Source organism: Ursus americanus, chromosome 31 (assembly GCF_024610735.1).
Source record: "Ursus americanus isolate L20-20 chromosome 31, mUrsAme1.1.p, whole genome shotgun sequence".
Classification (NCBI taxonomy): domain Eukaryota; kingdom Metazoa; phylum Chordata; class Mammalia; order Carnivora; family Ursidae; genus Ursus; species Ursus americanus.
In genome coordinates this window covers 30,636,847-30,649,037 of record NC_142157.1, presented here as the reverse complement: position 1 = coordinate 30,649,037, position 12,191 = coordinate 30,636,847, and the positions used below count along the sequence as shown (strand labels likewise).

The 12,191-nt window shown below is 51.4% G+C and overlaps 1 protein-coding gene across 5 annotated transcripts in view; it reads right to left on the bottom strand.

Moving 5' to 3' along the window:
* The window catches only part of SFMBT2 (Scm like with four mbt domains 2), a 220,901-nt gene extending 216,388 nt beyond the window's left edge, over positions 1–4,513 (bottom strand). The window contains exon 1 of one of the 5 annotated variants that reach the window (XM_045812898.2): positions 4,351–4,513. The gene's annotated coding sequence lies outside the window, so the exon portion shown is untranslated. The other 4 variants (XM_045812901.2, XM_045812897.2, XM_045812900.2 and 1 more) reach the window with 4 other exon arrangements.
* Between the last annotated feature and the right edge of the window lie 7,678 nt (positions 4,514–12,191).

Below are 12,191 nucleotides of genomic sequence, written 5' to 3'. Positions count from 1 at the left end.
TCTGGTGCGCGTGGGTGTGCCCCTCACCCCTTTCAGGCAGGCGGCTTGGTCCCAGCGCCTAGCTGAGATAAGGATCTGAGACAGTATTTATTTATGGAAGGGAGGAAGCAGCGTGTGTGCCAATTTAATGCTTACTAGGGAGAAAGTAGCAGATCTCCTATCTCAAAGGAGCGCCTGGCCGACAATTCCTTCTGGCCACCAAGGCCTCTCCCCTCCCCCTCTGTACCTGCTCACCCTCCCTCCCCACCCCCAACGGCCTGCCCAGAAGGCGGTGCCAAAATTAAGACGGTTTTCGCGTTTTCTCCGACCTGGTGAAACCTGGATCCACTTGCTTGGTGTAGACACGCCAATCGGTCCCCCAGGTCCCTTTGCCTCGGTGGGAGGGTGGAGGGGTGAAAAAAGTGGAGAGCAGGGATGATGGATGCGGATTCAGGCAGGGTTTGCCCTGGTCGAAAGCGGTTTCCCACCAGTGGGCTCGGATCCGCGGCGGCCGCGCCACTGGAGCCGACAAAACGCGGTGCGGGGCGGATGCTCTCCGGAGCCGGGGCTGCGCGCTGGACTAGGAGCCCCAGACCCTCGAACGCGCCCGCGGGGTCCGGGGACGCAAAGGAGGGGACGCTGGGGGTGGTGAGAAGTCTGACTACTGCACCGAAAGGGGAACGAGCATCCGTACGACCAGCACCTGGAGCCCTGCTCTTCCTGGAAACCCACCCAACTCTAGAAATCCAAAGATCCCGAAAATTCCGAAAGCGAAACTGCAAGCGGGTCTCCAGAAGTTTGGGAGCGGTCTCCCAGGCTTCCCGGCGTCGTCTCTGCACTCCGGACACCAGAGATGCCGTCAAGGCCAAGCGCCCCTCGCAGTGGCGATCGCTGCGCAGGGTCACCATCCGCGTCCCCGGGGCACCTCCCTCGGTTTTTTACGCGGAAAGGGCCCCAGCCCCCAGCCGCAGCACCAACCCCAGCGGTGGATCCGGGGCGGTGGTCGGCCGGGTTCCTGCCGCGTCTCGGTTCCTCCCCCCTCCCGCTCCTTCCTACAAGAAAGGGAAACTTGGGCCCTGCGAGAATCCTGAGGAATGTTCTTTGTAATCGGTTGTATATTCGCTTTCACGGCACAGCTCGGTGCAAAATCGCCGGTTTCGGGGCGTTAGAGCGAATTGTGCGCTTGTCAGCGGCGACGTCAGGAGGACGAGGGGAGGGGTTCCCGGCTGAAACTGCAGTTTACAAGCACAGAGCCATTTTAGGCTGGTTTCCACTTCAGCGAAGCCCACGGGAAAGCAGTCCCCGGGAGGACCAGCTGGCAGCGCACGCTGCAAGGACCGGGGACGCGCCGCGCGCTCTGCCGGGGGGGGGGGAGGGGGGGGCGACCCAGTCTTGGCCGGAATGTCGCCGATCTCTCAGCCCCGCCGCCCAGGTGGGAGGGAAAATCTGCCTCGGGGTCTCCCATTCTTAGTGTCGCTTCCCCTGGGCCCCCACCTGCGGGTCACTGCGAGACAGGCCTCTTCCGACAGCGCGGCGTCCGTCTAAGGGCTGACCCTATGGATCTCCCCTCTAGGCCCCTGTAAATGCCCTGAGACCCCGTTACTGCGCTAACAACACACCAAGCCAACACACTATCTTTTTAACCCTGAGACTTAAACACGTCTCGGCGCACTTGGCCAAGGTGCGATCGGGTTCGCCGGCCCAGATAAGATCCCCAGGACCTGCCCTCGCCAGGGCCGGGGGACCGCGCACAGCCGCCGCACGGCCCCTTGTCCCCTGGGTCCCTCCCGCGCGACCTCCGCTGGGCAGCTGCGTCCTGGCCACTGGCGACCTCTGTTGGAGATCCCTGCTGCTAGCTCAGCGAGCTCGGGTTTGCTTGCTTTCCCTCCGACTCCCCTTACAGGCTCTGACTTTGCCCCCAACCTCCAGTCCCAGACCCTCCAGGCCCCAGAAGCCGGCCTTTCCCGGACACCACTCAAACCCCAATGCCACAGCGCCGCCCGCTTGCCTGCCACGGCCGGAGGACACCCCACTCAGATGCAGCCTTCTCGCGCTGGACCTAAAAGCAAGGGACACTTTCTTCGGAGAACACTTCTCCCATCCCCCACCTTCCCTAGAGCTCAACTCCAAAAGCAACTCCTCGCTTCGACCCTACCCACCTTCCCGCAGAGGTCCGTGCACCAACACCTTTCTGCCCCACCACACTCATCCTCCCCACGCCTCGGCCGCGAGACCCCACCGCTAAGTGCGGCGTGCCCCAGCACACACAAAACCCCACAGGCGATTGCAGCACGGCTGCACCCAATACCCTGGACAGTTAGTCCGTTTAATAAGTACCTCGTCACTCCGCCTACTCCGGGCTTCACCCGCACAGACCCCAGCATACAGAGAGAGCTCGTCTCAAAGAAAGCCGAAATAAATCATTGCCTCTGCCCTCATGTATTTTGCACCACGTGTCAGCAGTTTGTCACGTCAAATCATGGCAGAGTCTGGTTCCAAGACGCACACACATTCGGGGCGTATCTCTTTGACACACCCCCCAACTGCACACACCGGTAAGCACACTGATCCGAAGGCACACGCAGCAGTTGTGCTCGGATGCCCCAGTCTGAACCAGCGGCACCCCTTCTCCCGCTAGCAATGGACTGGACAGCCAGACTCGAAACACGGAAAAAACTAGGGCAGCTCATTCTGTCTCTTTTTTCCCACTTAATTCGCTAAAACAGCTTCTGGAGTAGCCAAAGAGAGTCGAAACTAAGGCATGGCAACTCCGGTTGGGTTTTTTCCCACCTCAAAACCTTTATTTTCAGTTTGTAAAAGCCACCTTAGCCCGCCATATTGAAACTGGCACGGTTTCTAAATACTCCTTCCCAGCAGTTGCAGCGCTTCCAAGAAAACACAAGTACGGATCGGGCTCTGGACGTGTGTCCGGCCACCGCGAATCCACCACTTCCCACCCCGCGGGTTCTCCCGTCCCCGGTTCAGCCTCTCCCGCCGCCCCGGGCCAAAATCAATAAATATATCTAAGCAGTTCCTACAGTTGTTTTCCTTCTTTTCTTTCTTTCTTTCTTTTTTTTTTTTTTTTTTTTTTGGCGGATTTTGACCAACACACACACACACGTTTAAAAAATAAACTCCAAAGCTAGATCAGATTAGCAATTTTGAAAGGAGGTCATATCAGAGTAGACAACAGGAAAGCCCCAAGTGACAGGATATTACTTTAAAGCGAAAAAAAAAAAAAAAGAACAAAAAGATCATCCATGCCGGAGCACGCTCCGAAACTACTACTGACAATTTCATTTCAGCTGCACAGGCAAATGTTTCCAAGAGGGCGACTCCGAATGTGTAAACGATTTTTAACACCCTTGATGGCTGGTCTCCAGTCCTCACCCTACCATTTTCCCCCTCCCCGCCCCCAACACACACACCAAAAAAGAAGAAGAAAGAGACCCCGACAAGGCATGAGACCGCGAAGCGCGGGGTAGCAAGGGCGGCTGCGTCGCTAAAATGAGCGCACAAATGAGGAAGGTGGGCGGCGGGAGGGGACAGCTCGCACTCGGGGAGGAGGACACTTTGCAACTACAGACGGTCTCCCGCAAGGCCAGGCTTTTCAAAACCAAGGGACAAGGTTGTTGGCAGGGGACGGGAGAAGCGAAAATGACAACCCCGGAGCGCAGAGCGGAGTTTGGGGCTCTGCTCTAGTGCTGCCGCTTTCCCCTCCGGCTCTTCCCTTTTGCTTCTCCCCCTCGGCACCCCCTCCTCGAGCCTCCCACGCCCGGGCTGGCCCGAGTCTCCCTTTTTCCCCGAAGCTGGAAAAAAAGCAGCTGACCGGCGCACTCAACCTGCGGGCCGGAGGTCTGCTCGCCGGCGGGCTGGGCGCGGGGGCAGCGGCCGGCGCGGCGTCCTACCTGGTGAAGTTCGTCCTCCCCTCGGAGTGGACCCAGGCCCCGGGCGCCACCGGGGGGCCGCCGGCCTCGCTCGCTCGCTCTGCCTCGCCCCGGCTCGCTCTGCCTCGCTCGCTCCCCGCCCGCCGCCTCCCTCGCGCGCCCGCTCGGGTCCTCCGACTCCCACTACAGCCTCATTCCAATATGGCATCCTCTCTGTGCGCATGCCCGGCACTCTTTTTTAAGATTATTATTTTGTGTGTGTGCAGCGAACTCCTTCAACGACCTTTTCCAGCGCTCGCAGAACGTCTCAAACCAATTAGCCTGCGGGACGCTCCCGACTCCTTCCTCTGCCCCGCAGTGACGCCCCCGCGCCTGGGCACACACACCCCCCTCCCCAAACACACACACAAGGGCACATTTCACGCTCACACTGCCCCCTCCCCGCCCCGCTCCCCTTCCTCCTTTTCTTCAGCTCCCTCCATACACAATCTGCAGAAAGTTCACATCACAGGCGTTTCCGCAAACCCATCTGCAGGGAAATCTGGGCAAACTCCGCATCTCACTGGACACTTGGTTTTCTGGGTTTGCAATCCCTTAGCGGACGAAGGGCACAAACTTGCGCTTTATCCGCCGGTGGCTGGTTTGGAGCGGGGAGAAATTCAATCCTCTTCGCCACCTCTGCCCCGCCCACTGCGCCCCCCTCCCCCCGGCACTTAAACGGAACCTTTTCTATGGAGATTCAGACTTTTCCTGGTCCCGTAGGGAGGGCGGGAGGGGGTCGGGGAGAGGTTTTTCTGGGAAACGTGCCTCTAGGGGGAGGAAATTAAGTTGGGGCTGCCCGGGCGAGCTTGCAGTTGCGATCTGCCGGGCCCGGGCAAGACGCAGGTAACGAGGGTCGCCACGGCGTCTCCTGGGGCGGTGCCCGGGCCTGAGCGCCCGAGGAGGGCACCTGGCCGGGGCCAGCTCTTGTAGGACGGTAAAAGAATCCTGCCCTAGAAAGAAAAAGAAAAAAGAAAAAAAAAAAAAGTGGCCCTCGGCGACTGTTGAAGCGAAAGGGAGGCAAGCGCAGCCGGGTGCAGGGCAGGGTTACCAGCTGGCGCGTGCGGGGACGCCGGCACTTTGCCCAGGGCGTGGGGGACGGGGGGCGAGAGAACCTTCCCCGGCCTAAGGCGCAACGGCTAGGTAGACACCGAACGAAACGTCCCCAGTTCGGAAAAGCTGGCGAAGCCCTAGTAAGAAAGACCGAGAACTTAGAAAGGTGGGCCTCTCTGTACTGAGGAGCGAGGAGATGCTGGTCGGGGTCAGCAAATTATTTCCCAGGAAACTATAGAGTTACGGACACGTTCGGTCAGGGGTTTTGTACTAGTGCCACAGAGTGTAAAATTCCCCCTGGAGTCTCCCAATTTTGTGTCCATCTCTTTTTTAGGAACCCCTCTTGCTGTACCCCTTCTGTGGCTCAGGGGGTCAGAAGGACCGCACAGTCCCTGCGCTCTCGCAACTCCACCCACCTTCCCTGGGCCTGCCACCCCAAGTGCGTCCTCCAGGCCCGGGAAGCTCCGGCAAAGGAGGTCCCCGAAGGAGAGGTGGCGCTCCGGAGGGCCGGGAACAGTGCGGGGACCTGGGGATGGAGTCCGGGGTTCAGAGTCCGACCACGCGCGGGATCAGCAGGAGTCTTGACCTGGTGCGTCCTCTCCCCGACGGCCGGGACCGAGCTCAAAGATCCGCAGGGGGAGCATGCCAGGAAACGGCTCTCGCAAGCCACGAGGTAAAGAGTGTCCCTCCACGGAAGCGATCCATGGAGCTCTGGGGTGTCGGGTGGGCGTTGGCCCCAGTGAAGCCCCGCACACGTCCAGTATGGGGAAATGGGATTTCCTAACACCTCGGAGAGCGCGTTGAGAGGTATGAAACGACTTCCTCCGTCCTGTCCTACCTCTTTGAGGTGCCACCAGAGACCAAGGAAGGTCAGACGACTCGCACAGTTCAAACTCCAGCCCGAGTTTGCATCCCTCCAGCTTTCCGGTCCCCTCCTCTTGGGGACCCCATGCTGGAACCCCAGCTCCTTCACCTGCGGGTCACTGAAGGCAGAGACTCCTCAAACCAAACGCACCCAGTCCCTGCACGTTAACCCTTTCACCCGCACCCCCGAACTGCCTCCCTCTGTGCCGTGAAACAGCTCCACATTGAGTCAGATGGACGCACTGAGGCTCGGAGGAATCCGGAATGTGGACTCCAGACAATCTCCCGAACTCTACTCGTAGGTGTCGTTCACCTAGGTCACCCAGCTCCTTCAACAGTCTGGACGGGAGGGAAGGAGCGAAGGAGACACCATCACATGCCAGGAGCATTTGCACCGCTGGAGACACAACCCGAGCGCCCTTCTCCTGGACGGGGTCACCAGCTCGGGCACTGCCCAAACGCTGAGCGCGCCGCAGCATAAGGGCCATGAATGCCGATCCCCTCCCCCAACCAGCCTGGCTCCGACTCCCCCCCGCCCCCCTACCCCGTGCTGCGTGCACCCCGGCTGCTGGGGCCCAGCGGGCTGCCCGCGGCTACGCCCCTCCGGTGAACCTTCCAGACCCCGCGGCCTCACGGAATCCGGGGGAGGCCGCAGAGGACCGCTCCCTACGCAGGACTTCCGGACCGGCCCTGTTTACGGAGAGAATGCGTGTTCCCTCTCCACGAGCTGTGGCGACGTGAGCTGCAGCCAGCCATTGCGTCGCCAGGCTTGTTTATCAGGTTGAAGTCATTATCATGCTCAGAACGTTATTTCATCAACACAAAAAGCAAATGCAAAAAGAACGCCTAATCCCTAACTCGATGACCCCTGTAAACATCTTACAGTTCCTCCAGAGGGGTGAAGTCTATGTTTTTGGTACTCGGACCCCTGTGTAACTTTGCCCTTGTGACTACAGACAGAGGGCAGGAAGTCCATATGGGTACGTATTGTGATGAAGAAATAGTCATGAAAGCCACAGTGCACCATGGTTGTCACATTGTTGTCACAAAGACTCTCAATGTGGTCTTCGGTGAAATTTCTCCTGAGTTCTGTAACCTTCTACTTTCGCATTGCTTTTTCCACGTGACTTCTGGAAAGGTCTTTCGCTTTCCATTTGCTTCCTGCCTCCATTCTCCTGTATCCAAGGACACCAATGAGGCCAATGAAAATTGGTTAGAAGACCCCGGGAGGCAATTAAAGTGGCCCCTTCATCCCACTCCATACCTTCCAACTTCCATTTTTATTTCAAAGCCAGACACTTTGGGGATATGGGTATCCAGCTGTAGAATCCACCGTAAGTCAAAGATGAAGGGGGGAAATCCAGCACAGCTAACCAAGGATAAAACCTGGCAACAATCGTGAATGTTTCAGTCATGATACTTTCCAACTCGGAGAAATTAAACCATGTAAGTCTCGCGACTAACCACACAAGATTTCTCTATATATTGTTAACATTTTCTGAAAATCTTGGCAAAAAGAAACTTGACCACACCAACTGGTTTTAACTGTTATTTCATTCCTAAACAACGGCTACGCCGTGAATTATATGATTTTTAAAATGCACCTACACATCCCAGTTATGCTTTCAGAAGGACTTTGGGATTCTTTCATATGAATGAGGCTGAAATTATACAAAATATTAAATTTATATTTGTTAACTGGAAATATATAGATGTTATTTCCATTTGCTTGATGATACAGCACAAATTAGGAATAAAAAATAACAGTTGGAAAGTTTCTTTCTCATATACTGTGGGTTCCTAAAGTACTACTCCACAAAAATTATTGCTGAAGAGTTCAAAATTATATGCATTTTTTTTCATTTTATCTACGCTGTGATTACTTAAATCTTATTTCAGTCTTCACACCAAGAAAAATATTGGTCCGTTTGCTCATAATTATTTTGTGATTAAGTTATTTCCCACTGAGAAAAGGAAATGCCCTATGAGCACCTGGGTGGCACAGTCCGTGAAGGGACTGACTAGGTTTCAGCTTGGGGGGGGATCTCAGGGTCATGGGATCGACCATTGCTTTTGGGTTCCTCGTGGAGTGTGCTTGAGATGCTCTGTCTCCCTCTGCCCCTCCCATTCATGCTGTCTCTCTTTCTCTCTCAACTAAGTGACTAAATCTTTTTAAAAAAGAATAAAGAAAAGGAAATGCCCTAAAGAAGCCAACCATTATGCTTTCTTAATATAGCAAATCTCTAAAGAGATAATAGACATACTACCGTAACACAAAAACAGGAGAGGGGAAATGTCTCCCAAATACCCCTCCCTAAAATACCCAAATATTTGAAGAATTTGTGCAATCTTCCCCTTACGTATCCTGTCCTAGGTTAGTTAAGATGGTATTTTTCCATCACCTTCCTACAGTCAGTAATTGTGAAATCTAAAGACACTCCCTCCCTATGTTTTCACCCTTTTCCCTGATCCCCAGTTGAAGCACTGAGCTCCAGTATCAGGGTTCAGATGACCTCAACACTGCTCCATCACTAATTTCCTGTGTGACCTATCTCAGTCAAGTGACCTCTCTGAGCCATTCTTTTGTCATGGGTAGAGTAAGGGATTGGACTAGATGTTCTGCAAGGTCTTTTCAAACTCTCAAGAGTGCTTGTCAATCTACCCCAGACCAGTACCATAAATTGCTTTCCATAATATTCTAACACCATCTCTGTCCACTTGAAATGGCCAACGTGTAAATTCTGAGGTCACAAAGAGGAAAACAAAATGAAGAAAACACGGAGAGGAAGGGAGAAAGCATCTTCTTTGCCTGACTCCCTTGAAGTAAAAGAATTGTTTGGTCATCTTTCTGCCTCGTTGAGATGACCGTTGTGTTTTATATTTGCTGCATGGGTTTTTTTGGTTGCCCACGGTAGTGTCAGGGCTGAGGTCAGTATGCCCATGAGAGTCCTTCTGGGGAAAGTGGGACAATAGAGATCACTATTTAAACGGGTAAAGTGCACTAAACGCACAGAGTGATTGAACAGTGGTCCACAGACCTATCACCTATCAGACAGGGCACTTTCTCATACATTTCTAAAAATTTCAGAAACCTGCTATTGCTTCTTATAAAATTTGAAGGAGTTTCAGCCTTCCCTGGCAAAAAAAAAAAAGAAAAAAATACAGTATACGGGGCATATTAAAAACTGCATGATGTCTGAACTCCCCTATGACATTTATTTAAAAAGCAGACACTGTTTGCTTGCGGATGAGCCCGTTCTAACTGATGGCTTCTTTCTCGGCAGAGGACGAGGAACACCCCGACAAAAGTTGCACCCAAATTCTGAGGCTCCTTGTAAAGGTGGGTGCCTGGTATCACACGCCTCTCTTGGGAATCTTATTTTATGTTAGGGAGAACGTTCTCCATCTTGCAGCCCTGCTTCCAGCCATTTCCAGAGGCGAGGAAGGAGAGGTAAATTCTTACACATGGCTGCAGAACAAGGCCTGACTCTCAACTACTGGTCTCTTCTTCTTCTACCACAGAGGAAGGGAAGAAGGAATTTATTTAGTACCCACTCAGAGCCAGATGCTCTTCTAGGTGTTTTTACATACCTGGTAGCATTTAATGTGTTCTAGTCTTGAAAGGGTTTTCAAGTATGTTTTAAACATATATCCCTTTACATCCAAAGCTAGGTTTTGGTCTACTGTCACTGGAACTCATGTGTGTATCCACGTTTTCATGGTGCTGGAGTTTCCTGGAATCATTTACATTCTCTCTGAGCAAGGAGATTTATTGACTAAATATTGACCAAAATGCACACGCACGCGTGCACGCACACACACACACACACACACACACACACACACACACGTACACGAAAAAACCAGCCCAGGTCACGGATGTGGTTTATGACCCTGGAACAGTTTTGCTTCTGTACGTTAACTGGCTTAAATGAGACTGAATTCAATACTGTGCAAAAGTATAAAGAGTCCCATTGGGCTTATAACACGATATAGACTAAACAAATTAAAATAGGCAGCCGAAATCCCACATCAAGCAGTGGGTTTTGTGTATAAGCAAGTGGACAATTTTTATATGCACCGCCATAATAAATACCCAACTATCATATACGGAGAAGAAATGCCAGTGTTCAGATGCTGTCAATCCAGCCTTACTGTAACTTCAAAATCCCCAACCTATTTGTTTTCACTGTGTAAGTCACTTCAGATGATATTACTACAGAATAAATAATTATTATCATGATCAAAGAAGTCACGGTTAATAAACTTATAAAAATTTGATTTACAGCGCCACCTTCTGGAAGCAAATAATGACTCGCTTTCAGATTTTATCTATATCATCTATATATCTATATAGTTGTTGTTTTTTAAGGGAGAGACTGTTGGGAATAAGAGACATCTCGGGTAAGAGAAGAATTGGGTTCTTACTATGCTTGATTACAGGTAATGATCCGGAAGCTCTAATTTTAAATAAACAGAAATATATTCGTATCAAATCATGTATTCTTTGAATAGCATGTAAAGGTCTTAGGTGCTTCTTTGAAAAGCAAAATTTTTTCCATTTTTCAAAATGAGTCCTTATAACTAGATTTTTAATAGAGCACTATACTTTTTTTTCTTATCGATACAGTTGATGAATTCTTGGAGGTTTTCATTTTAATTTCATATTTTGTGGGGGGAGGGATGCAAAGTTTTCTCAAGGTTTCCCAAATCAATTTCTTGAAGAGGTAAATGTTTTAAAAACTAGATACAGAAGAAAATTAGCAAACGATAAATAAAAATAAACCTCTGCTCATATTTACTTATTCAACAAATATTTACTGAGTATTTCCCTATGGTCTAGCCTCTGAAATACAGTGAACCAAACAGATACTTCATGTTCCGTGGTACTTAATTTTCATCATGGAGAGCTCTATAATAAATGAATATGTAACATGTCTTGTGGAGGGTAGTACAATGGAAAAGAAAAAAGCAGGAGAAGCTATAGGAAGTGGCAACAAGATCAAGTAGGGAGGACATTTGCATAGGAGGGGGTCAGGGAAGCGCTCTCCAATAAGGTGACATTTGAGCATCAGCTTGCTTGAGGGGTGTGCAGTATGTCCGGGAAGAGGAACAGTAAGTACAAAGGCCCTGAGATTGTCTTGGCTCCATTTCAAAGAAAGAAGCAAGTTTCTTTCTGTGACAGTTTCTTGGGGTTTGGTTGGTTGGTTGGTTGGTTGGTTGTGGGTTTTTTTGTCTTGTTTTGTTTTGTTTTTGTTTTTGTTTAAAGAGGGAGGGGCAGAGGGGGAGAGAGAATCTCAAGAAAGCTTTACACCCAGAGGAGAGCTGGGCAGGGCTCAGTCTCACAACCCTGAGATCATGACCTGAGCCCTGAGCTGAAATCAAGAGTCAAGACACTTAACCTATTGAGCCACCCAGGTGCCCCGTCACCCAGTTTGATGATATGCAACAACAGAAGCATTAGTTAACTTGTAGCGTCCAAGTGAAGCAAAGAGCGCTAGTACTTCCAGATGAGAAACCACAGCAAAACCATCAGTTCCAATGCTCCCGAGTCCACGCGTTCGCCAAGAGATCAAACCCAATTTCCCTGAGTTTCGTTAGATTCTTAGGTTGAACAGGACCGTAAAATCACCTGGTCTAATCTCTGTCGTGCCTAACACCTGCCTACGTTGTCCCTGATAGTCATCCAGTCTGTGTTGGAACACATCACTCTTGACTCCCTCCAGAGACAGCCGGTCCCATCTTGGGACGGCTCCAGCTCTTCGCAAGTCCATACTTACACTGAACAAAACCCATTTCTCTGTTCCCTGTGTTGGGCTGAGCTTGCTGGCAACAGGGGAAGCCAGAGGGTCCCCTCTTCTTTTTTCTCACTGTGCAGGTGGCCTCTATAAGCAGGAATTTTACATATATCCTAGGACCTGTGGCTTTGCACCTGTCTTAATGGACATACAGTAAATACTGTATCTAGAAATGAATTCATTCATCCTCATGAAAATGACCCCACCTTCATAAAAAGTCCTCGGGCACACGGTGGTCCTCACAAGGGAACTGTGTTTCCCTCAGAGCCTTTAAAGCAATGGAAATGGAGTAGTGCTCTCAACTGAAAGACCTCAGTGTTTTTGGGCTCTGCCAACCTTTCATTCCTTGCTTGGTTTAAAGTCATGCTGAATCAAAATCAATCGCTTACAGATGACATGAATGAAAACAGTCTGGAGAACATCATCAGGTATAAATGAATCTGCATCAACAGCATGGTACCTTTGCTGAAGGCAAGTTTCATCTGGCTAGAGAATTCAGAACAACAGCTAACCTTCGCCGAGTACGTGCTCCGTAGGGCCTAACACTCTTCCAAGCGTTATACATCAATTA